At 36.2% G+C, this 25,813-nt stretch overlaps 1 pseudogene; it reads left to right on the top strand.

Moving 5' to 3' along the window:
* Positions 1–23,600, top strand: LOC109560531 (UDP-glucuronosyltransferase 2B4-like; annotated as a pseudogene).
* The last annotated feature ends 2,213 nt before the right edge of the window (positions 23,601–25,813 follow it).

Genomic DNA, 25,813 nt, shown 5'->3' with positions numbered 1-25,813 from the left:
ATGAGCAAGATGTCTATGAAATCGCTCTCACTTCTGCTGCTACTACTGCTGACTTGCTATTTTAGCTCTGGGAGTTATGGAAACGTGCTGGTGTGGCCAGTGGAATTTAGGCATTGGATGAATATGAAGGCAGTTCTGGATTAACTAGTCATGAGGGGTCATGAGGTGACTGTTCTAATATCTTCAGCTTCCACTATTACTGATGCCAACAAACCATCTGCTTTTAAGTTTGAGATTTTCCATGTATCTTTAACTAAAGATGATTTTGAGAATGCTGTCAAGAATTTGATTGAGAAATGGACTTATATGGCAAAAAAAATTGTTTTGGAAAAATGTTTCATCATTGAGAGAATTGAAAAGTTTACTTTGGGAATTTTCTGGAATGCTTATGAAAATGTGTAAAGAAGTTGTTTCAAAAAAGAAACTTATGACAAAACTACAGGAATCAAGGTTTGATGTCCTTTTTGCAGATGCTGCTGGACCCTGTGGTGAGCTGCTAACTGAGATACTTAGAATACCTTTAGTGTACAGTCTCCGTTTTTTGCCTGGCTATTTGTTTGAAAAATATAGTGGAAAACTTTCATTCCCACCATCCTATGTGCCTGTTATATTTTCAGCATTAAGTGATCACATGACATTCATGGAAAGGGTCAAAAATATGATATATGTACTTTATTTTAACTTCTGGTTCCAAACATTTGATGAGAAGACATGGAATGAGTTTTACAGTGAAGTACTAGGTAAGTCATCTTTTTGGTTGGTAGCATGAAGTCCTAATTTTCCAAGTGCCTTCGAAGGTGACCACATAAACATAAAGCCACAGGATTTGTCTCTTACAAGGAAATGAGGGAATGAAAATATAAAATGATCCATCAATCCCATAAATATTATGGAAACACTTAAATCACAGGGTAACGTAGAACCTTGTGGCCCCTTACTAGTACAGGACACTCCAGGAAATCGTAAACCACAAATTGAAGCACTTAGGATATCTCCAAACAATTATATACGTAACTCATGAAACTTCATCTTTCAACTTAAAAACGTCACTGGAAACCTCATAAAATATCTTGATAAATGAAGACAAGTAGATTAAGGTATTACAAACACATTTGTAGTGTGAGTATCTAGGTAGCATTTAGAAATTGTTTTTACTTGTGTAGCTCAGTTTCCATATATTATTCATTATATGCATAAAAGTTTCCTGATCATATTTCATTATATCATATCATATTATATGTATACACACACACATACACACACATATATATATATAGATATATATTTGTTTTATCAAAGAACATACACTTTCAAACAACTTTTTCTACATTATTTCAAATTTCTTTCCCCATATTATCTAATATATTCATATGGCAATATTCTCATTTGATCTAGTATTTGTTGTTACTTTTGTTTTTGCTTTTCCTTTAAGGTAGACCCACTACATTTTTAGAGACAATTGGAAAAGCTGATATGTGGCTGATTCGAACCTATTGGGATTTTGAATTTCCTCGCCCAGTGCTGCCAAATTTTGAATTTGTTAGAGGCCTCCACTGCAAACCTGCCAAACCCCTACCTAAGGTCACCTACTCCTCTTTGTTGTGCTTTGTTAACTTTTTACTTTCAGTAAGAATAATCTTAAAAATCCTAGAATTTTGATCATAGTAAATCATATAAGGGAAGCTGGATAAAGTGACCTTCCAGTTAGAAACTGATATATTTCCATACCAACACAATACCTGAGTTTCATTATCATTGCAAAATAAAGTGGGATACCTGAGAGACTGTGAAAATATGTCAGTTAAATTAAGGCCTTGATAATTCAAAATAATAGAGATAAAATATTCATTAAAAAATAATTACAAAGGGACAAGCATAGTCCGGAAATAAGTGCTAACATGCAGAGGAAAGGTGTGGACACAGTTTCTGCCACCAGACACTCTATCTAGAAAGACAGAATGAAATCAAGTAATAAAATGTGTTACTATAAGGAAAGATGAAAATGCCAAAGAAACATCCAGCAGGAATCATATAAAATACCTTGGAGGCATTGATAATTATGGTGAAATCTAAAGGATGCTCAGGAATAATTGAAGGTAAGGAATATTGACATTTTAGGAATCAGTGAAGTTAAATGGTTTGGAATGGGTGAATTTAACTGATGTTACCATTATATCCACTACTTGGGCAAGAATCCCTTAAAAGAAATGGATTGGCTATATTGGTCAACAAAAGAGTCTGAAACGTGATATTAAGATGCAACCTCATAAACAAAAGAATGATCTCTGTTCGTTTCCAAGGCAAACCATTCAATATCACGGTAATTCAAATCTATACCCCGACCAGTAATGCTGAAGAAGCTGAAGTTGAATGGTTCTATGAAGACCTACAAAACCTTTTAGAATTAACAACCACAAAAGATGTCCTTTTCATTATATGGGACTGGAATGCAAAAGTAGGAAGTCAAGAAACACCTGGAGCAACAGGCAGATTTGGCCTTGGAGTACAGAATGAAGCAGGGCAAAGAGAACTCATTGGTCATAGCAAACACACTCTTCCAACAACACAAGAGAAGACTCTACACATGGACATCACCAGATGGTCAACACCAAAATAAGACTGAATATATTCTTTGTAGCCAAAGATGAAGAAGCTCTATATAGTCAGCAAAAACAAGACCAGGAGCTGACTATGGCTCAGATCATGAACTCCTTATTGCCAAATTCAGACTTAAATTGAAGAAAGTAGGGAAAACCACTAAGCCAGGTATGACCTAAATTTAATCCCTTACGATTATAAAGTGGAAGCAAGAAATAGATTCAAGGGATTAGATCTGATAGACAGAGTGACTAAAAAACTATGATTGGAGGTTCAACATTGTACAGGAGACAGGGATCAAGACCATCCCCAAGAAAAAGAATTGAAAAAAAGCAAAATGACTGTCTGAGGAGGCCTTACAAATAGCTGTGAAAAGAAGAGAAGTGAAAAGCAAAGGAGAAAAGAAAAGATATATCCACTTGAATGCAGAGTTCCAAAGAATAGCAAGGAGAGATAAGAAAGCCTTCCTCAGCAATCAATGCAAAGAAAGAGGAAAACAATAGAATGGGAAAGACTAGAGATCTCTTCAAGAAAATTAGAGATACCAAAGGAACATTTCATGCAAAGATGGGCTCAATAAAGGACAGAAATGGTATAGACCTAACAGAAGCAGAAGATATTAAGAAGAGGTGGCAAGTATAGACAACAGAACTATACAAAAAAGATCTGCATGACCCAGATAATCATGATGGTATGATCACTCAACTAGAGCCAAATATCCTGGAATGTGAAGTCAAATGGGCCTTAGGAAGCATCACTACGAACAAAGCTAGTGGAGGTGATGGAATTCCAGTTGAGCTATTTCAAATCCTAAAAGATAATGCTGTGAAAGTGTTGTCCTCAATATGTCAGCAAATTTGGAAAACTCAGCAGTGGCCACAGGACTGGAAAAGGTCAGTTTTAATTCCAATCCCAAAGAAAGGCAATGCCAAAGAATGTTCAAACTACCGCACAATTACACTCATCTCACACGCTAGTAAAATAATGCTCAAAATTCTCCAAGCCAGGCTTCAACAGTACGTGAACCAAGAACTTCCAGATGTCAAACTGAATTTAGAAAAGGCAGAGGAAACAGAGATCAAATTTATAACTTCAGTTGGATTATTTAAAAAGCAAGAGGGTTCCAGAAAAGAATCTATTTCTGCTTTATTGACTAGGACAAAGCCTTTGACTGTGTGAATCACAGTAAAGTGTGGAAAATTCTTAAAAATATGGGAATACCAGACCACCTGACCTGCCGCCTAAGAAATCTATATGCAGGTCAAGAACTGAACATGGAACGGTTAGAACTGGACATGGAATGACAGACTGGTTCCATGGAATCAAGATTGCCTGGAGAACTATCAATAACCTCAGATATGCAGATGACACCACCTGTATGGCAGAAAGTGAAGAAGAATTAAAGAGCCTCTTGATAAAAGTGAAAGAGAAGAGTGAAAATGTTGGCTTAAAGCTCACCATTCAGAAAACTAAGATCATGGCATCCGGTCCCATCACTTCATGGCAAATAGATGGGGAAACAGTGGCTGACTTTATTTTTCTGGGCTCCAAAATCACTGCAGATGGTGACTGCATCCATGAAATTAAAAGATGCTTACTCCTTGGAAGAAAAGTTATGACCAATCTAAGTAGCATATTAAAAACAAGAGACATTTCTTTGCCTATAAAGATCCATCTAGTCAAAGCTATGGTTTTTCCAGTAGCCATGTATGGATGTGAGAGTTGGACTCTATTGAAAGCTGAGCACCAAATAATTCATGCTTTTGAACTGTGGTGTTGGAGCAGGCTCTTGAGAGTCCCTTGGATCTAAAGGAGGTCCAACCGGTCCATCCTAAAGGAAATCAGCCCTGAATATATATTGGAAGGACTGAAGCTGAAGCTGAAATGCCAATATTTTGTCCACCTGATGCGAAGAACTGACTCATTTGAAAAGACCCTGGTGCTGGGAAAGATTGAAAGTGGGAGGAGAAGGAGATGACAGAGGATAAGATGGTTGGATGGCATCATCAACTCAATGGACATGAGTTTGAGTAAACTCTGGGAGTTGGTAATATACTGGGAGGCCTGGTGTGCTACAGTCCATGGGGTTTCAAAGAAATAAACATGACTGAGCAACTGAATGCTACCTAACTAAACTGAACTGAAGGTAGAGGAAGATACAAAAGAAAAGCATAGTCATGACAGTTACCAAGAAGTCCAAGTTCAGTCTAAACAGGAAGAGGCTGAGTAAAGAGGCAGAAAATGCTGGAGATTTAAGTTGCAGACATATAATTATAAGGAGTTTGGCACATCTAGTAGGACATAAAGGAGAAAATTAAAAGGGTAAAGAAAAGGGAGAGATGGTCACATTAAAAATAAAATCACAGGATATAGTTACCTTGTTGGATTGTAAAGTGGCAAGAGTGGAAAGGGACATCATTTAGCAGGTTGTTGCAAGATATAGGCAGTGATGGAAAACCAGACAAAAATGTCCATAGAGATATAACCACACTATTTTATAATAATAGCACCAACCTCATATTGTACTTGAGGGAAAAATGTGTTAATACATGTGAATTATCCAAAATGTCACTGGCTCATACTCAGTGATCCAGAAGAAGTATTATTTTCTTTAATTTGTTACTATCACATACTGTCAATAACCCAATGTGTGTCAGCCACATAGATCTAATTTTTAATTGAAATTGAAATTATTTTCCTAATCATCAAGATTATATTATCCAGCAAACTGTCAGGGAATAGACATCCCATGGAATCTTTTAAAAGCAAATTTTAAAAGTTAACTAAAAAGGTAATAAAAATAATTTAATAAATTCAACAAAATTTACTTAAATAAAGCTTAATTGACATTTAAACTTTTTTTAGTATTAAGAAATTTAAGTTTGCACCGTTTTTGTGTCTCCTGTATAGAGAATATCCTTTAGCATTTGTTGGAGAGCTGGTTTGGTGGTGCTGAATTCTCTCAGCTTTTGCTTGTCTGTAAAGCTTTTGATTTCTCCTTCATATTTGAATGAGATCCTTGCTGGGTACAGTAATCTGGGCTGTAGGTTATTTTCTTTCATCACTTTAAGTGTGTCTTGCCATTCCCTTCTGGCCTGAAGAGTTTCTATTGAAAGATCAGCTGTTATCCCTTATGTGAATCCCTTTGTGTGTTATTTGTTGTTTTTCCTTGCTGCTTTTAATATTTGTTCTTTGTGTTTCATCATTGTTAACTTGATTAATATGTGTCTTGGGGTGTTTCGCCTTGGGTTTATCCTGTTTGGGACTCTCTGGGTTTCTTGGACTTGGGTAATTATTCCCTTCCCCATTTTAGGGAAGTTTTCAACTATTATCTCCTCAAGTATTTTCTCATGATCTTTCTTTTTGTCTTCTTCTTCTGGGACTCCTATGATTCAAATGTTGGAGCGTTTAATATTGTCCTGGAGGTCTCTGAGATTGTCCTCATTTCTTTTAATTTGTTTTTCTTTTTTCCTCTCTGATTCATTTATTTCTACCATTTATCTTCTACTTCACTAATCCTATCTTCTGCCTCCATTATTCTTCTATTTGTTGCCTCCAGAGTGTTTTTATCTCATTTATTGCATTATTCATTATATATTCACTCTTTTTTATTTCTTCTAGGTCCTTGTTAAACCTTTCTTGCATTTTCTCAATCCTTGTCTCCAGGCTATTTATCTGTCATTCCATTTTGATTTCAAGATTTTGGATCATTTTCACTATCATTATTCAGAATTCTTTATCAGGTAGATTCCCTGTCTCTTCCTCTTTTGTTTGGTGGGCATTTATCCTGTTCCTTTACCTGCTGGGTATTCCTCTGTCTCTTCATCTTGTTTATATCTCTGAGTTTGGGGTGGCCTTTCTGTATTCTGACAGCTTGTGGAGTTCTCTGTATTATCTTAAAAAACTGGAAATAGAACTGCCGTATAACACAGCAATCCCACTGCTGGGCATACACACCAAGGAAACCATAATTGAAAGAGACACATGTACCCCAATGTTCATCTCAGCACTGTTTATAATAGCCAGGTCATGGAAGCAATCTAGATGTCCATCAGCAGATGAATGGATAAGAAAGCTGTGGTACATATACACAATGGAGTATTACTCAGCCATTAAAAAGAATACGTTTGAATCAGTTCTGATGAGTTGGATGAAACTGGAGCCGATTATACAGAGTGAAGTAAACCAGAAAGAAAAACACCAATACAGTATACTAACACATATATATGGAATTTAGAAAGATGGTAACAATAACCCTGTATGCAAGACAGCAAAAGAGACACAGATGTATAGAACAGTCTTTTGGACTCAGTGGGAGAGGGAGGCGGGGGATGATTTGGGAGAATGGCGTTGAAACATGTATAATATCATATAAGAAATGAATCGCGAGTCCAGGTTTGATGAAGGATACAGGATGCTTGGGGCTGGTGCATTGGGATGACCCAGAAGGATAGTATGGGGAGGGATGTGGGAAGGGGATTCAGGATTGGGACCACGTGTACACCCGTGGCAGATTCATGTTGATGTATGGCAAAACCAATACAATATTGTAAAGTAATAAACCTCTAATTAAAATAAATAAATTTAAATTTAAAATAAAGTAAAATAAAATAAAAATATATTAAAAAAAAAGAAATTTAAGTTTTTGGCAATCAGATGAGCAAGATGAAATGTAAAAAAAAATTTTGTAAGGATTGAGGCTTCTTACCAGTGCTCTAGATAAAATGAAAAATCTTCTTCAACAATATAAATGTTGCCTTAGTAATTTGCAGCCAAATCCAAACCTTACTTGCTTTCACATCAGCATTTAAACCATTCTTCATTTGAAATCCCAGCGGTTTACATCTTATAGCATAAAAGAGATAACTCTATCTATTATAAGAGAACAGATGTTTTCTGCCTACACTGATCCTCTTGTTCAATTGTTCAGTCATGTCTGACTCTTTGCTACCCCACAGACTGCAGCACACCAAGCTTACCTGTCTTTTACCATCTCCTGGAGTTTCCTCAAACTCATGCCATTGAGTAGGTGATGCCATCCAACCATGTCATCCTCTGTCGTCCCCTTCTCCTCCTGCATTCAATCTTTCCCAGCATCAGGGTCTTTTCTAATGTGTTGGCTCTTCACATCAGGTGACCAAAGTATTGGAGTTTCAGCTTCAGCATCAGTCCTTCCAAAGAATAGTCAGGGTTGATTGCCTTCAGGATTGACTGGCTTGATCTCCTTGCAGTCCAAGGGACTCTCAAGAGTTTTCTCCAGAACCCTATAGAAAACCTCAGTAAACGTTCCCTTAAGGAATACAGGTCTCAACATCATAGATGCTTAACAGAATGAGCACAGAGAAAATCTACCCTGCATATATAAGAACCATAAAGACTGTACAGATTAAAAAAAAGAGAGAGTCCACAATTTCTACCAATTAAATCTAAAACCATCTGTAGTTTCAAAATATAAGGAATTCTATGTATAAAGTAATAAATAGAAAGTAATCTTTAGCCAAATGTTTGTGGTCTCTTTTTAAAAATTAATTAATTTTTGTCTGTCCTAGGTCTTCATTGCTGTGCTGGCTTTCTCTAGTTGCAGAGCATGGGCTTCTCACTGAGGTGGCATGCAGGCTCTAGACTTGCAGGCTCAGTGGTGTGGTGCTCGTGTTTAGTTGCCCCTGGGGATGCCCTGAGGCATGTGAGATCTTTCCAAACCAGGGATCAAACACACATTCCCTGCATTGCCAGGAGGATTCTTAACCACTGGGTCACCAAGGAAGTCTTGTGATCCCTTAATAGATCATTTTGTCTACTCTTTATTGATGGCAAAATGAAACTGATATCTTTTTCAAGGGTAAAATTCAATATCTGTTTTATTCTCTCTGTTTTTTAAATTGATTCCAATTTTATTGGAATGTAGCTGATTAACAATGTTGTGATAGCTTCAGGTGGACAGCAAAGGGACTCAGCCATGCACATACATGTCTCCATTTTTCCACAAACTCCCCTCCCATCTAGGCTCCCACATAACATTGAACAGAGTTTGCTATGTTATCATTTAGGTCCTTGCTGGTTATCCATTTTAGGTATAGCAGTGTGTAATATCTGTTTTGATTGCAAATTGCTTGGATTACCTATAGTAATCTTCCCAGAGTCCAAAGGCTGACATAGATAGTGAAAGTTCTGTGCTATCTAACCCTATTTTTGAAATTTCAATTTTTTCATTTCAGGAAAGTGATAATTTTAGTAGGAGGGGAGGTTAGGAGAAGAGGAAGAAGAATGAAGGGAAACATTAATAGTAGTATGATCATGATAAATTAGCAATATTTGCTATTATTTTCAAGCTAAAGAAACAAGATTTAATTCCAACTCAATGACTGTGAGGACTTCATTGCATAAGGAAACTGCTTATTCACACCATTAACTTTTCCAGTAATTATTGGATTCTAAGAAAATTTCTGCCCTTTTTAAAGAATTAGGATATTTGACAAAATGCATCGAGTCATAAAAATGCTTATAGATTTTGCTTCATAATATACTTCTATGAAACTATACAGAAAAAAATAATCAAGATGTCTTAACACAATATGTCAGGCAATAATTCAAAAATGTCAATACTGGAAATAATAGAAATAAAGCAATGGTTAAATAATTTATAAATGCTCACATCATACCACTACAATGATTTCATTAAAGAATGCTTAATTACACTGTCAGCTATGAGGTTTAGTTGGAAAATAATAAATATAATAAGAGCACAATTTTCTTCTAGGATAAAACAATATAAGCTGGAATTACAATTATATATATATATATATATATATATATATAATGCATATTCAATGATAGAAGTAGAATAAAGATTAGAATGAAAGCACAAATTTTAACATAATGTCCTTTATGTTTATCCAGGTTGTCAAAAATGGCAGGATTTCCTTCTTTCTCACTGGTGAATAACATTACATTCTGAGTGTGTGTATTCATGCGTGTGTTTGTGTGTATATTTATCACATCATTTTTATGGATTCATCCATTGATGGGCACTTAAGTTGTTCCCTTGATTATTGTGAATGTTGTTGCACTAAACATGGGAGTGCATGTATTTCATCTACCTTATTTTTATTTCCTTTGGTTATATACGCAGAAGTAGAACTGCTGGCTCATACAGTAGATGTATTTTTAATCTTTTGAGGAAATTTCATTTTGTTTTTGATAAAGATGGAACCAATTTACATTCCGATTGCCAGTGTAAAAACATTCACTTTTATTCACATTCTCACCAACACTTTTCTTGGTGGTGGATTTTCTAATTTTGAATTGCATTTCCCTGATAATTATTGATATTGATATTGATAACTGGTGACCATTTGGATGTCTTCTTTGAAAAATGTCTCTTTTATCTGCCTATTCTTTAATTGAATTTTTTGTTGCTATTGTATTTTGTGAGTGCTATATATATTTTGGACCTTAGTTCCTCACTCAGTGTGTAATTGTGAAATTTTTCTCCCATTCTGTAGTTTGTGTTTTCATTTTGTTGACTGTTTCTTTTGTTGTGCAGAAGCTTTTAAGTTTGATGCAGTCCCACTTGTTGATTTTTTTTATGTCATATTCAAAAACAATCACTTTCAAGACTACTGTTAGGGAAGATCATCTCTACATTTTCTTTAAAAGTATTATGGTATCTGGTGTTATGCTTAAATCTTTGATAAATCTGAGGTAATATTTTGAGGGTGTAAGATAGGGGTCTCATTTCATTTTTTTGCCTATGTTTATTCAAGTTTTTCAAAAGTAAAAGAAGTGATTATTCTTTCCCTGTTGGGTATTCTTGGCTCTTTTGTTGAATTTTGGTTGGCTATATATGCAGGGATTTTTTCTAGACCCTGTATTATGCTTCATTGGTATGTGTGCATTTATAGGCCAGTACCATATTGCTTTAAATGCTATCACCTTGTACTTTAGCAAAGTAGATGGGCTTCCCGTGTGGTTCAGCTGGTGAAGAATCTGCCTTCAATGCTGGAGACCTGGGTTCAATCCCTGGGTTGGAAAGATTCCCTGGAGAAGGAAATGGCAAGCCACTCCAGTATTCTTGCCTGGAAAATCCCATGGATGCAAGAACCTGGCAGGCTATGGGGTCACAAAGAGTCAAACAGGACTGAGCAACTTCAATTTTGTACTATAATTTGACATTTGGAGGTGTGATGCCTTTGGCTTTGGGTAGCATGGATATTTTAACAATACAAATATCCTGATCCATGAACATAGGATGTCTTTCCATTTACTTATGTTTTCTTCTATTTCTTTCAACAAAATCTTGGAGTTATCACTGCAAAGATCTTATACTTTACTGGTTATATTTCTAGTTATTTTCTTGTTTTTGGTCCTATTGTAAATGGGGTAGCTTTTCCATTAATAGTACATACAAATGTAACTGATTTCTCTATGCTGATTTTACATCCTGCAACTTTACTGAATTTACTGATTAGATCAATTTTGTGGTTAAATCTATCTTTTCTGTGCAAAAATCTATGCCATCTGCAAAAAATGACAATTTTACTTCTTCCTCTCTGTTTGCATGCATGTGTGCTTCGATACCCAGTTTTGTCTGCCTTTGCAACCCTATGGACTGTTAGCCAACCAGCCTTCTCTGTTCATGGAATTTTCTAGGCAAGAGTACTGGTGTGGGTTGCCATTTCCACTTCCAGGGAATCTGCCCTACTCAGGGACTGAATCCGTGTTTCCTGCATCTACTGCATTGGCAGGCAGATTCTTTACCACTGAGAAGCCCTCTTTTCTGATTAAGAAGCATTTTACTCTTTGTTTTGCCTAGTTACTGTAACTAGGACTTCTAGTACTATGTTGAATCAGTGTGAGAGTGGCATCCTTTTCTTGTTCCTGATCATAGAGAAAAAGCTTTCAAGTTTTCATTGTTGAGGATAACATTAGCTTTGGGTTTGTGTGCATATATATATATATATATATATATACACACACAAAGTCTTTATTGCATTGAGGTATGTTCCCTTTATACCTAAAAAATGAGGGTTTCTATCATGAAAGAATGTTGTATCTTTTCAAATGCTTTTTTTGTGTTCATGTGCATCTGTTGAAATGACCAAGTTATTTTATATTTCATTCTATTAATGCATAATGTATAAATTGTATAATCTATATTATAATAAATCTTCTATATAATCTTCTAAAATTATTATATAATTTTCTATATAAGATATATATCAACTTTTTCTAAAAATATGTGAATTTGAAACTAAGGATTTCCTGGATAGAGAATTTAGTAAATCTATTTCCTATTTTAATTTTCTGTGCTTTTACATATTTTTTGCCATGTCTGTATTATTTTCATAAAAATTACCAGGAAATTAGAATAGCTAATACATATCAGTAATTAATTTGTGAAAAGTGAATATATTATAATAATAACAAACAGATGCATCTTTCACAGTATAGATGAAGCACCATTGGGTAGCAAGTCATTGAGACAAAATATTAAAGACAAATAAATCTAAATCCTGCTACAGGGAGTTGGTGATGGACAGGGAGGCCTGGCGTGCTGCGATTCATGGGGTCGCGAAGAGTCAGACACGACTGAGCGACTGAACTGAACTGAACTGCTCACTAGAATGCATACATTACCTGGATGCACTATGTGAGTCATAAGAAAGTTTAGTGGTCTTATCACTGTGACTGATATCATTAGGGTGAAATTATATTCTGAAAAAATGTGCTACACAATATGTAGTCTGCAATATTAAAGTCTGAACATTTTTTTCATTTCTTTTTTCTGTTAAAAATAGTTTTGAAAAAAAATAGTTTTGAAAAAAAATGATACCAATAATTAGGATCAGAAAGTATACATTCTGTGATAGAGGAATTCAGTCATTATCTCACGAGAGAAAAGAATAGTGAATTTAAAACAGAAGGAAGAAATAAGAAAAGGTGAGTACATGGATTGGATCAGCTATTCAGGAAAATTTTCATCTACATTTTTTGTAATGGAGTATGTTGAGAAATGTGGAATTCATCTGTTAATAGTAGAATAGTAACAATTTTTAAAAATGAAATGGAGTTAAGAATCATAAGACAAAATAATTCAGAAACAGTTACAGGAAAATACAGATTTATTAGGACCAGTCGGACATGACTGAGTGACTGAAGTGAACTTCTGAGGAGCTTTGTTTAGTCTGAAGTGGACTCGAAACGTGACCAGACCTCTACTGAAGAAGGCCATGGGGTACCTCTCCCACTGTGATCCTGGGGGGACTGAAGTGATGATGTTAGGGTCCCTCACATAGCACATCCTACTCCGACATCAATTATACAATATTAGTTCAGGACAAAGGATGTCATATATAAACAAACTCAGTAATATGGTAACTCAAATATGTGACTGCTCAAGCATTGCTGTTATTCAATTGCTAAATCGTGTCTGACTCTTTGCTATTCAAACATATCTCTGGGTTATATATTAGATTCATAGGACTGGTTCATAGAACTTTAAAACTACAAGCCAGACTCTTCAATATCAGTCATTAGTAATTTAGCAAGGCAGAGTTGGGAAAATTATGACAAAGTTTCATGTAAGAAAATGAGAAAATGACAGACATAAACAAATTTGAATCATGGAATTTTCTTAGTGCTCATAGTAAGGAAAATGAAATCATAATGAATAAACTAAAATTTAAAATAATTCTCCAGAATGTCTGAAATAAATAAATGACTTATTAGATCTATAGCAATAAAGAATTAGAGGTGATTTAAACCCTGCAGTGTAGATTTCCAAAAATCTGTTAGTAATTAATAACATAATTGATGAAGAGTCTCAGTATAATATTGTTTCACAGTATCTCCTTGTCACCACTGTTTATTGGCTCTATCTCATTTCCTACTTATACACAAACACATTTGCACAGATCAGTTGCTCAGTCGTGTCCGACTCTTTGCGACCCCATGAATCGCAGCACGCCAGGCCTCCCTGTCCATCACCAACTCCCGGAGTTCACTCAGACTCACGTCCATCGAGTCAGTGATGCCATCCAGCCATCTCATCCTCTGTCGTCCCCTTCTCCTCCTGCCCCCAAGCCCTCCCAGCATCAGAGTCTTTTCCAATGAGTCAACTCTTCGCATGAGGTGGCCAAAGTACTGGAGTTTCAGCTTTAGCATCATTCCTTCCAAAGAAATCCCAGGGCTGATCTCCTTCAGAATGGACTGGTTTGCACACATTTGCACAAATACACAAAACACATAATAGAAGAAATTGACCTCATCTCATCCATTTCCTTCCCAAGGACCTCAGGGATGTCATCTGTTAAAAAAGACACCTATGACTAAAAACTGTAGGGGCTTCCATGGTGGCTCAGATGGTAAAGAATCTGCCTAAACTGAGGGAGACCAGGTTTGATCCCTGGGTAGGGAAGATGCCCTGGAGAAGGAAATGGCAAACCACTCTAGTATTCTTGCCTGGAGAACTCTATGGACAGAGGAGCCTGGTAGGCTACAGTTCATGGGGTCTCAAAGAGTCAAACAGGACTGAGCAACTACACTTTCACTTTCAAAAACAGTATGGAGTTTCCTCAAAATTTTCTAAAATAAAATTTTGGTGTTTAATACTGAAAAACACAACTGACCAAAGTCAAAGATGTGAAGTTAGCATGTTCAAGAATCAAGAAGGCAGGAGGGAAATTACTTTATAAACTAACTATATATATGTGGTAAGAATAATACACACTTTTGAATTTAAAACCTGTCAATACACACTGTTTCTGTTGAGTTGCTCAATTGTGTTTGACTCTGTCACCCCATGGAGCATCAGCATGCCAGGCTTCCCTGTCCTTCACTATCTCCTGGAGTTTGCTCAAACTCATGTCCATTGAGTCAATGATGTTATCCAACCAGCTCATGCTCTGTCATTCCTTTTCCCCCCTACCGTCAATCTTTCCCAGAATCAGGGTCATTTCCAGTGAATCAACTCTTCACATCAGTTGGCCAAAGTATTGGCCAAAGCATTAGTCCTTCTAATGAATATTCAGGACTGATATCCTTTAGGATTGACCAGTTTGATCTCCTTGCTGTCCAAGGGACTCTCAAGAGTCTTCTCCAGCACCACAGTTCAAAACAATCATTTCTTTGGTACTCACTCAACTTGATAGTCCAATTATTTCATCAATACATGACTACTGGAAAAACCATATTTTTAGTGTATGGACTTTGTCAGCAAAATGATGTCTTGGCTTTTGAATACACTGTCTAAGTTGGTCACAGCTTTCCTTCCAAGCATCTTTTAATTTCATAGCTACAGTCACTATTCACAGTGATTTTGGAGCCCCCCAAAATAAAGTCTCTCACTGTTTCCATTGTTTCCCCATCTATTTGCCATGAAGTGATGGGACCAGATACCCTGATCTTAGTTTTCTGAATGTTGTATTTAAGCCAGCAATTTCACTCTCCTCTTTCACTCTCAAGAGGCTCTTTAGCTCCTCTTCACTTTCTGCCATTAGGGTGGTATCATCTGCATATCTAAGTTTGTTGATATTTCTCCCAACAATCGATTCCAGCTTATGTTTCATCCAGCCTGGCATTTCGCATGATATACTCTGCCTATTACTTAAATAAGCCGAGTGACTAGATACAGTCTTGAGTTAGTCTTTTCCCAATTTTGAACCAGTTCGTTATTCCATGCCCAGTTCTAACTGTTGCTTCTTTTCCTGCATACAGGTTTCTCAGGATGCAGGTAAGGCAGTATTCCCATCTCTTTAAGAATTTTCCACAGTATGTTGTCATCCACACAGTCAAAGGATTTAGCATGATCAGTAAAGCAGAAGTAGATGTTTTACTGGAATTCCTTTGCTTTTCCTATGATCCAACAGATGTTGGCAATTTGATCTCTGGTTCCTCTGCCTTTTCTAACCCAGCCTGTACACCTGGGAGTTCTCAGTTCACATACTGTTGAAGCCTAGCACCGATACATATGATGTGGCAATTCCTCTTCTGGTTATATATACAAAAGAATTGAAATGAGGATCGCAATGAGATATTTTCACACCATATTCATGAAAGCAGTATATATAAGAGCCAAGAGGCTGAAGAAACTGAAGCATCCATAAACAGAATAAACAAAATGTTGTAAATACAAAAAGATGGAGTATTACTTAATCTTTAAAGGAAAATTCTGACACATGTCACAACATAAATGAATCTTATGCTAAGTGAATTAAGCCAGAGGTGAAAAGATAGACTGTACAATCCAACTTGAAAAAAGGATCTAATCTAATCTGTTGAAACATAGAGTAGAATAATGGTTCCCAGGGACTGAGGAAAGATGAAAATGGAGTTTCTTAATGGTTACAGATGTCCATTTTTGCCAGATGAAAAAGTTCTGGAGGTTGGTTCACAATGTGAATATAGTTAACTTTACTGAACCATATTCATAGGAATGATTAAGATGGTAAAATTTTATGTTGTATTAATTTTACCATGATATTAAAAAAAAAAAAAACAGTGACTACTCTAATAATTTCTAGACTGTCTGATTTTGTCTCTTTAGTTTTTTTTTTTTTTTTCCTGGCAAACTTTTCAATACTGTTTGCTATGCTGTTGTTGCTCATTTGTGATGAGTAAATTCTTTTTCACAGGAAATGGAAGAGTTTGTTCAGAGCTCTGGAGAAAATGGTATTGTGGTGTTTACTTTGGGGTCAATAATCAGTAACATAACAGAAGAAAAAGTCAATGTAATTGCATCAGCTCTTGCCCAGATTCCACAAAAAGTACGTAAAGTAACTTAATAGTGGATGAGTACTTAAGGAAACTATTAAATTCTGTAAAAAACCTGATTACAGATATATTATGCAAGAAGGACAAACTATAAAGATATCTCCAAATTATCTCAGATTTATATTAAAAAAAACAAAACAAAATATATATGGTAGATGGTAGAACAGTACATAGAATGTCTTCCTGACCTTAAATTTGGATTAACACTGTAATCACAAAGAAAATATGTAAGAGATAGGGTGTGAATTTTGGTATTGTAATGGTAGTGTGGACAAGAAAAGAAATCACCAAATTCTGTCTTGTCGTTTGCCCGTTTTCCCAAAGGACTCCTGAAGACAAAATACACATACAGATGTTCTCAGGAGTTGAATTTTCATGGTATATGTGGCCTCTCAATAATGTTTAGCAATATTTATAAAAGTCTGGAGTGCTTCTTGCAGTTTGTACTTGCCAGGAATTCCTGGTCCCTTTTACATTCCCTAAGTTTTGGAACAGACCTAATTAATGTGCTTTCCAGGTTGCTATTCAGAGAAAGGTTGGCTTCTCTTATTGCCTAGGCTAATTTTTTGCTGAAAAACTAAAGTTACTTTATATTCACAGAGCAAATAGAAGTTAAACACTAGTAAATTATAATCTAGCTTATAAGAATTGCTTGGAATTACAAAACTGGTCCTTACTTTGCTACTATACCCAGAGACCGAGTTAATCAATACTGTCGGTGCTTTCTGCTTCATTGTTGAAGCATTCAGGGTCAGTTGAATAACGTTAGTGTCACAATTATGAAACTTTTTCAACAGCCTTGTTGTCCCTTACAAATTACCAACTGACTCTTTTTTTCTAAAGGTAAAACATTTCCAAGCCTAGTATGATAATACTGTTAATAATCTGGTGGTGGCGGTTTAGTTGCTGTCGTGTCCGACTCTTTTGATCTCATGGATTGTATCCTCCAGGCTCCTCTGTCCATGGGATTCTTCAGGCAAGAATACTGGAGTGGGTTGCCATTTCCTTCTCCAATAATCTGGATTTATGTAAAAAAAAACTCCAGTTCATTGTTTTTGGAAGTAGTATTTAACAATTTGTAATCTAAATGAAATTATATTTCCTAGACAGCCCTAATTAACTTATTATTAATAAACTATAAATAAGCAGAGTATTTCTCTTAAGTTGCTGATTGCATACATTTTCTTCTCTGCAGTAAAATTGCAAAATTCTAATAAAATAAGTTATATTAACATGTGGATATAAGTAAACACTTATAACAGTTAAAAACAAATTGGTGAATAAACTTAAAATGAGATTTAGAATGCAAACTAAAACAAAAATATGTGATTTATTAAAAATTTGCCATAGTCTTTCTGCCCTAGAAATAAGATAAAAATGCAAAAATTTCTTAAATATTTGAATTTGTCATTGAAAACCTATTTGTCTATGTCATCATATGTGACATGTCATGATAGCATTCCATCTCAGATTGAACCTGAAAATGAGTACATCAAATGTGGGTATTGTAATTCAGTAGTATATTAGTAGTTATTATCAATTAAGGCCTCATGCTCTGATTTACTTATCTGTTATACAGAGGCATTTAAATTTTATTTGCTTAAAATTTTAACACTATGACTTTGAAGTTTAACTCATGGAATAAGGTATTTCCTTTACCTTAACAGGTTCTATGGAGATATGATGGCAAGAAACCAGATACCCTAGGGCCCAATACTCGTCTGTTTAAGTGGATACCCCAGAATGACCTTCTTGGTAAGACTTGGCAGAAAAATATTGAAAACATGAGTAACAGGTAAGCAGAGCGATTCTACTTCAATAGGAAACAAACATCCAACATTTATTATTCAAAAACTCCTTTGAGTTTAAGTAAGACAACTTTACTCCTTCATTGCTATTTTTAGCCACAGAGGAAAAAACAAATGAGAAAATTTAAAGGCATTGTGTTATACATGGTCACATCCTTTACATCCAGAAGCAAAATATGTTTACTTTGGGTATAATTACTTTTCACTGTGAAATTTTAAGTAACTCTGTGCACTGTTCTGTGTATGAATTCTCCCCTTACACCTATCTTTTCCACTCCTTCAGTTCAGTTCAGTTCAGTCGTTCAGTTGTGTCTGACTCTGCCACCCCATGAACCGCAGCACGCCAGGCCTCCCTGTCCATCACCAACTCCTGGAATTTACCCGAACTCATGTCCATTGAGTTGGTGATGCCGTCAAACCATCTCATCCTCTGTCTTCCCCTTCTCCTCCTGCCCACAATCTTTCCCAGCATCAGGGTCTTTTCCAATGAAGCAGCTCATCACATCAGGTGGCCAAAGTATTGGAGTTTCAGCTTCAGCATCAGTTCTTCCAATGAACACTCAGGACTGATCTTTAGGATGGACTGGTTGGATCCCCTCACTGTCCAAAGGACACTAAAGCGTCTTCTCCAAAACCACAGTTCAAAAGAATCAATTCTTCTATGCTCAGCTTTCTTATAGTCCAACTCTCACATCCATACATGACTACTGGAAAAACCATAGTATTGACTAGATGGACCTTTGTTGACAAAGTAATGTCCCTGCTTTTTAATATGCTGTCTAGGCTTTCCTTCCAAGGAGTAAGCATCTTTTAATTTCATGGCTGCAGTCACCATCTGCAGTGATTTTGGAGCCCCAAAAAATAAAATCTGCCACTGTTTCCCCATCTATTTGCCATGAAGTGATGGGACCAGATGCAATGATCTTATCTTTCTGAATGTTGAGCTTTAAGCCAACTTTGTCACTCTCCACTTTCACTTTCATCAACAGGCTCTTTAGTTCTTCTTCACTTTCTGCCATAAGGGTGGTGTCATCTGCATATCTGAGGTTATTGATATTTCTCCCAGCAATCTCGATTCCAGCTTGTGCTTCATCTAGCCTAGCGTTTCTCATGATGTACTCTGCATATAAGTTAAATAAGCAGGGTGACAATATACAGCCTTGATGTACTCCTCTTCCTATTTGGAACCAGTCTGTTGTTCCTCCAGTTCTAACTGTTGCCTCCTGATCTGCATACAGGTTTCTCAAGAGGCAGGTCAGGTGGTCTGGTATTCCCATCTCTTTCAGAATTTTCTACAGTTTATTGTGATCCACACAGTCAAAGGCTTTGGCATAGTCAAGAAAGCAGAAATAGATGTTTTTCTGGAACTCTCTTGCTTTTTCGATGATCCAGCAGATGTTGGCAATTTGATCTCTGGTTTCTGCCTTTTCTAAAACCAGTTTTAACATCTGGAATTTCATGGTTCACGTATTGCTGAAGCCTGCCTTGGAGAATTTTGAGCACTCCTTAGGGATATTTTTAATGATACTTGGAAATAAGAGTTCTTCTTTTTATTACCTGTGACTCTCCATTTTCTATCAAAAAACATCCATATCTTTTATATCAAGTGGTCACACATTTCATAATAAATTGTAGCTTTTCCTTCTGGTTCGACCACCACTCCCACTTACCCTCCTTGTTGCCTTGACACACTTCCTATCAGACTAAATGGCTTCATTATTGTTTTAGAGATTATATTTCTGACATGCCCTCCCTGTTTTTGTTGCAAAAATGTTTTCTTTTACCCAGAATTCCCTTTCAGGTTTTTCACCTACCAATCTTGGATTCATTTGTGAAGTTCAAGTAACATCGCTCCTTATGAAGTCTTCACTTACCTCTCCAGCAGATTTAGGGATTTCTTATTCTGAGTTCTGAAGCAATTTAAATACAGTTTCATATGTTATCTAAAAGACACTGCTTATTTCAGTTGTTTTATAATGCTCATTTCTCATTTTATTTTTAAGACTTTTAATTAATAATTTTACTGAAATCCACTCAATTCTAGGTCACCCAAAAACCAAAGCCTTTATAACTCATGGTGGTACCAATGGCATTTATGAGGCCATCTACCATGGGATCCCTATGGTGGGCCTTCCTTTGTTTGCTGATCAACCTGATAACATTGGCTGAGTGAAAGCCAAGGGAGCAGCTGTCAGAGGGGACTTGGAAACAATGTCATCAAGAGATCTGCTCAATGCATTGAAGGAAGTCATTAACAATCCTGCGTGAGTATATTTGTTTCACTACATTTGGTGATAGCAAATACAACAATTGCCCCACAAGCTAGCTCATTTTATAAATTGATGTTTCTTTGCTTTTCCTTTAGCTACAAAGAGAAGGCTATGTGGTTATCCACCATTCAACACAATCAGCCTATAAAGCCCCTGGACCGAGCAGTCTTCTGGATTGAGTTTGTCATGCGCCCCAAAGGAGCCAAGCACCTGAGGCCAGCCGCCTACAACCTCACCTGGTTCCAGTACCACTCTCTGGATGTGATTGGGTTCCTGCTGGCCTGTGTGGCAACTGTTGTATTTGTCACAACAAAATGCTTTTCTTTTGTTACTGCAAGTTTGCTAAAACAGGAAAGAAGCAAAAAAGGGAGTAGCTGAAGGCGTTATGCCCCTAGATGGAACTCCTCCAGTTTATTCCAGCACAAAAGAGTTATGATGAGCTTCCCCTGTGACAAAACAACAATTCACAATTTAGCATCTCAGGTCAAAATTGTTTTCAAGAGATTTTATACCTGTTTACAAATTAGAAATAAGTCGTGCCAAGAATAAAACTGGTGAAATCTTCAGTGAGAATAAAGCTATAGGGTATATATTGAAATGTATTATTTTAATTCAAAAGCTATACTGAAAGATTGAATTTAACTGTGTTTCACAGGTTATGCATAGTACAAGTACAGTAACAAGTCTATTCATAGTATCCATATTATATTGTAGATATTCAAAATTTTTACTCTATTTTGGTATAGAATTCTACAGTTTTGTCTTGCTATAGAAGCTATTCAATAATTGGAATTGTATCAAAAGATGCACACCTTCATTTTATTTGTGAGACCACTAACACTTGGATTTTACTATCCATCCAGCCTCAGCATCATTTTTTAACCTAAAGCCGTGGCAAGTCATTTGCCTTCATCCATTTTAACTTGTTTAACAGTGGAATATTTGTGGAATTAGGAATATAGCAACTGCTACCTGCTTCATAGTATAAAACTGAGATATTTCTGAAAATCTTTGATTTCATCACCTAATTCTCTATTTTTGATCGTCTTTAAAATTAGTCACCTTATTGGGAGTTTAAATTGGTACAACCACTATGGAGAATGATATGAAGTTTCCTTAAAAACCTAAAATTGGAGCTACCATATGACCCTGCAATCTACTCCTTAGCATGTATCCAGAGGAAAGCATGATCCAAAAGGATACATGCACTGTCATTGTAGCACTGTTTACAATAGCTGAGACATGAAAGCAAATTAAAAGCCCATTGAAAGAGGAATGGATAAAGATGAGGCACATATATACAATGGAATATTACTCAGCCATTAAAAATAATAAAATAATACCATTTACAGCAACATGGATGAACCTAGAGATTGTCATACTCAGTGAAATAAGTCAGACAGAGAAGAAGAAATATCATATGGCAGCCATTATATGTGGAATCTTAAAAGAAATGTTACAAATGAACTTGCAAAACAAACATACTCACAGACTTTGAAAATGAACTTATGATTGTCAAGGGGACAGCTGTGTGGGAGGTATAGTTAGGGAGTTTGGGCCTGACATGTACACACTGCTATATTAAAATGGATAACCAAGAAGGACCTACTGTATAGCATATGGAACTCTGATTAATGTTATGTGGCAGCCTGGATAGTAGGAGTATTTGAGGGGAAAATGAGTGCATGTATATGTACGGCTGAATCCCCTCACTGGTCACCTAAAACTACTACAATATTGTCAATCATCTATATCCCAATATAAAGTAAAAAGTTTAAAAAAAAATAGTCACCTGGTTGCTTTCATTACCATATTCAGCCCTTGATAAGGTGTATAAGGTCTCAGTTGCATATAAAATATATGTATATAACCTGTACTCTAAAGGGACTTATGAAATTTTCATTTTTTCCAAATGTCCCTGCATGTATCTGTATGTGCTATGTTGTGCTTAGTCACTCAGTCATGTCCAACTGTTTGCAAACCCATGGACTATAGCTTGCCAGGCTCCTCTGTCAGTGGGGATTCTCCTGGCAAGAATACTGGAGTGGGTTGTCATTCCCTTCTCCAGGGGATCTTCCCAGCCCAGTGATCAAACCCAGGTCTCCCACATTGCAGGTGGAGTCTTGACTGACTAAGCCAACAGGGAAGCCCATGTATTTACATCTACATGCATATCTATCTATCTACACACACACACACACACACACATATATATATACACATACACATTCTTTCAAAACAAGACACAGCATCCATCACTTAGCTACTTGCAGATATGGTGTGAAATTCAACATGTTAAACACAAATTGAAATAATGACTATTATTCTATATAACCACACTTTAGATCAGCATTTCTTATTCTTTTGTCACTTACCTCAGAGCATATTGCCCCATCCCTCTCATAAGACTTATATATAAACTTTCACTCTTTTGTCATGATGAAAACAATATAGACATCACTTTCTTTAAACAGAAAAAGAATTGGTGGCTATTGTAGTGAGAACCACTACAAATCTCCAACAAAAAGTCAATAACCCAATTTGAAAATAGATGAAGATGAGTAGGAAATTCACAGAAGTGAAATGGTCAGTGATACATAGAATGTGACAAAGTTCATTTGTGCTTGAGGAAATGAAAACTGAGTCAATAAATTATTTTCCAACAGATGATTTGCAGAATAAATACTCTGGTAGAACCTAGTTTTTAAGGAGTATATTATGGAAACATCTTTAAAATTAAACATATTGTTGATGTTGTCAATCTACATCTGGTTATCTGTCAAGGAGAAAGACTTGTACATGTTCTTAATTATATTTTGAATATTCCCACTGGCACTTAAATGGCTATCAGTTAGTGAACACACTTACTTGCAATATACATATAGGTTATATAGCCGTGAGATAAAACGGATAGATTATGGGCAACATTGTTGAGTAGTTTCCATGTCACATTGCTAAATAAAGAACAAGTTCACAAATTATAAAAAATTAGCATGACACTCTTATTTGGAAACAAAATTAAGTCTATGTAAATGTGTATACCACAGAGGAAATTCTCTCAAAGAATACACTGAAATTCCATTGAAGAGAATTTACATTTTTATTCTTATTTCTTCATTATTTGCTCTTTCACAATGTTTTCATTTATTATGTGGTTTTAAATAACTAGTGAAATAAACAGTGATTCAAGAAAATAAGTTCTAAGATTTTTTTATATTATCAATGTGTTAGTTTCTTTCAGAACACTTGAATTGACTGGTAATCTGGCATACTATTCAATATATCAATCTAGGGATATTTTTTAAAATACCAACTTCATGTTTAGATATTTTAAATAAAATATATGACAATATGTGTTTATAATTTCAATAGTTTCACAAATCATAACTCACAAAAATTTACTTAATGACTTTAGTGTGGTTTTAATGTCAACATTTAATTTTACTACAGTAGGGACTTCTGCTGACTCATTTGGAATACTTGCATTTGCAGTATTTTTGACATGACTTCTAATACTTTGCCATCCCTTCCATCAACTAATTTCTTCTCTCTTTAACTTTAGTACTTTTTGTTGCTGTCTCTCAAATGTCGCAGTTTAACTGCCAAAGCTCAATGCAACGCATGCTGGCTCTCTTATTTCTGTCGCTGTCTCTCTCTCTCTCTCTCTGCTCACTATGGAACTCTGTGCCATACTAAATTTTTGCATTGTAAATGACCACTTGTGAAGAGATACATAGATATGTCGAAGAATTTCCAATAGTTCCAGCCCTCCAATAGTTTGAGTCTTCAGAAACCAATCACTAAGTATGTTCAGATTATTACAACCCCAGTCACCATAAGACTGAAGCTACCTAAGAAATCATGTAAAAGAATCACCCAGCTAAGCCCACACAACACCCAGAACTACGAGAGATAAAAATAAAATGATTATTGTTCTAAGCCTCTAATACATAACAGAAACAACTGAAAAATTATTGCAGATTTATGTGGAGTTGGGCAAGTTATGTAACCTCCCTATATCTCAGCTGTTCCATCAGATAAACTAATACAGTTATAGTAATGGTGTCACTTACTTCAGGGGTTACTGAAATCTGACTATATTAACATTCTAAAGCACTAAATAGCTAGTGAAATAGAATTCACATTAACTAGTCTCATTTAATGAAGGCAATGGTGACCCACTCCAGTACTCTTGCCTGGAAAATCCCATGGACAGAGGAGCCTGGTGGGCTGCAGTCCATAGGGTCGCTAAGAGTCGGACACGACTTCACTTTCACTTTCACTTTCCTGCATTGGAGAAGGAAATGGCAACCCACTCCAGTGTTCTTGCCTGGAGAATCCCAGGGATGGGGGAGCTTGGTGGGCCACCATCTATGGGGTCGCACAGAGTTGGACACAACTGAAGCAACTTAGCAGCAGCAGCAGCAGCAGCAGCAGCAGCAGTAGCAGTCTCATTTAAATGCATAGAAAATTTTCAAGAAGGATTTTAGTCTTCACATTATTATATTTTAATGTAACATTTATCAAATATAAATGATAATAACACTGTGTTAAATATGGAGAAATTAAATATGTCTCCATCAGATATATGGTATAGGATCAGGTCAAGATGGTGGAGTAGGAGGGCATGGAGCTCACCTCTTCCCAAAAACACATCAAAACTGCATCTTCACGTGAAACAGTTGCCACAGAAAACTAAAGGGAGACTGGTAGAACTCCTATACAAATATAGCTTCAAGAATAATTCCCACATCAATGGTAGGGTGGAAAAAACACATAAGATTGATACCTTTGTCTCTGGGAGAGATCTTTAAAAAAAAAAAAAAAAAATAGAGAAGATCCATATAGCTGAATTCTCCCACCTGGGGAACAAAGGAGTTGAGTTACACAATGGGTGCCCCAGTCCTAGGGTCCTATAGGAAGAGAAGGGGACAACAGAGGTTGAGCTAGTTGGATAACATCACCTACTCAATGGACATGAATTGGAGCAATCTCTGGGAGATGGTTTAGGACAGGGAAGCCTGGCATGCTACAGTCCATGGGATTGCAAAGAGTCAGACACGACTGAGAGACTGAATAACAAGGGAGGAAACAAGCCCATTGGTTGATGGGAGAACTACTGAGACAAAGAGCACAGCTGCAGAAGCCTAGATTCTGATCTTGAAGGGTACACAGATGCTGGCTTGCCAACAAACACTAAGGAGAAGCTTTACACCAGCAGCTGCCAGTTCACCCTACTCTCAACTCCAACTATGACAAATGTCACAGCCCTGTTCATTACACACCACCGCTTTGCACAGAATATAGGTCAGCATCAATTGTTCTGTGCTCAGCTTTCTTTATAGTCCAACTTTCTCACCCACACAT

This window comes from Bos indicus, chromosome 6, assembly GCF_029378745.1.
Source record: "Bos indicus isolate NIAB-ARS_2022 breed Sahiwal x Tharparkar chromosome 6, NIAB-ARS_B.indTharparkar_mat_pri_1.0, whole genome shotgun sequence".
Classification (NCBI taxonomy): Eukaryota; Metazoa; Chordata; class Mammalia; order Artiodactyla; family Bovidae; genus Bos; species Bos indicus.
This window is presented reverse-complemented; position numbering and strand designations above follow the sequence as displayed.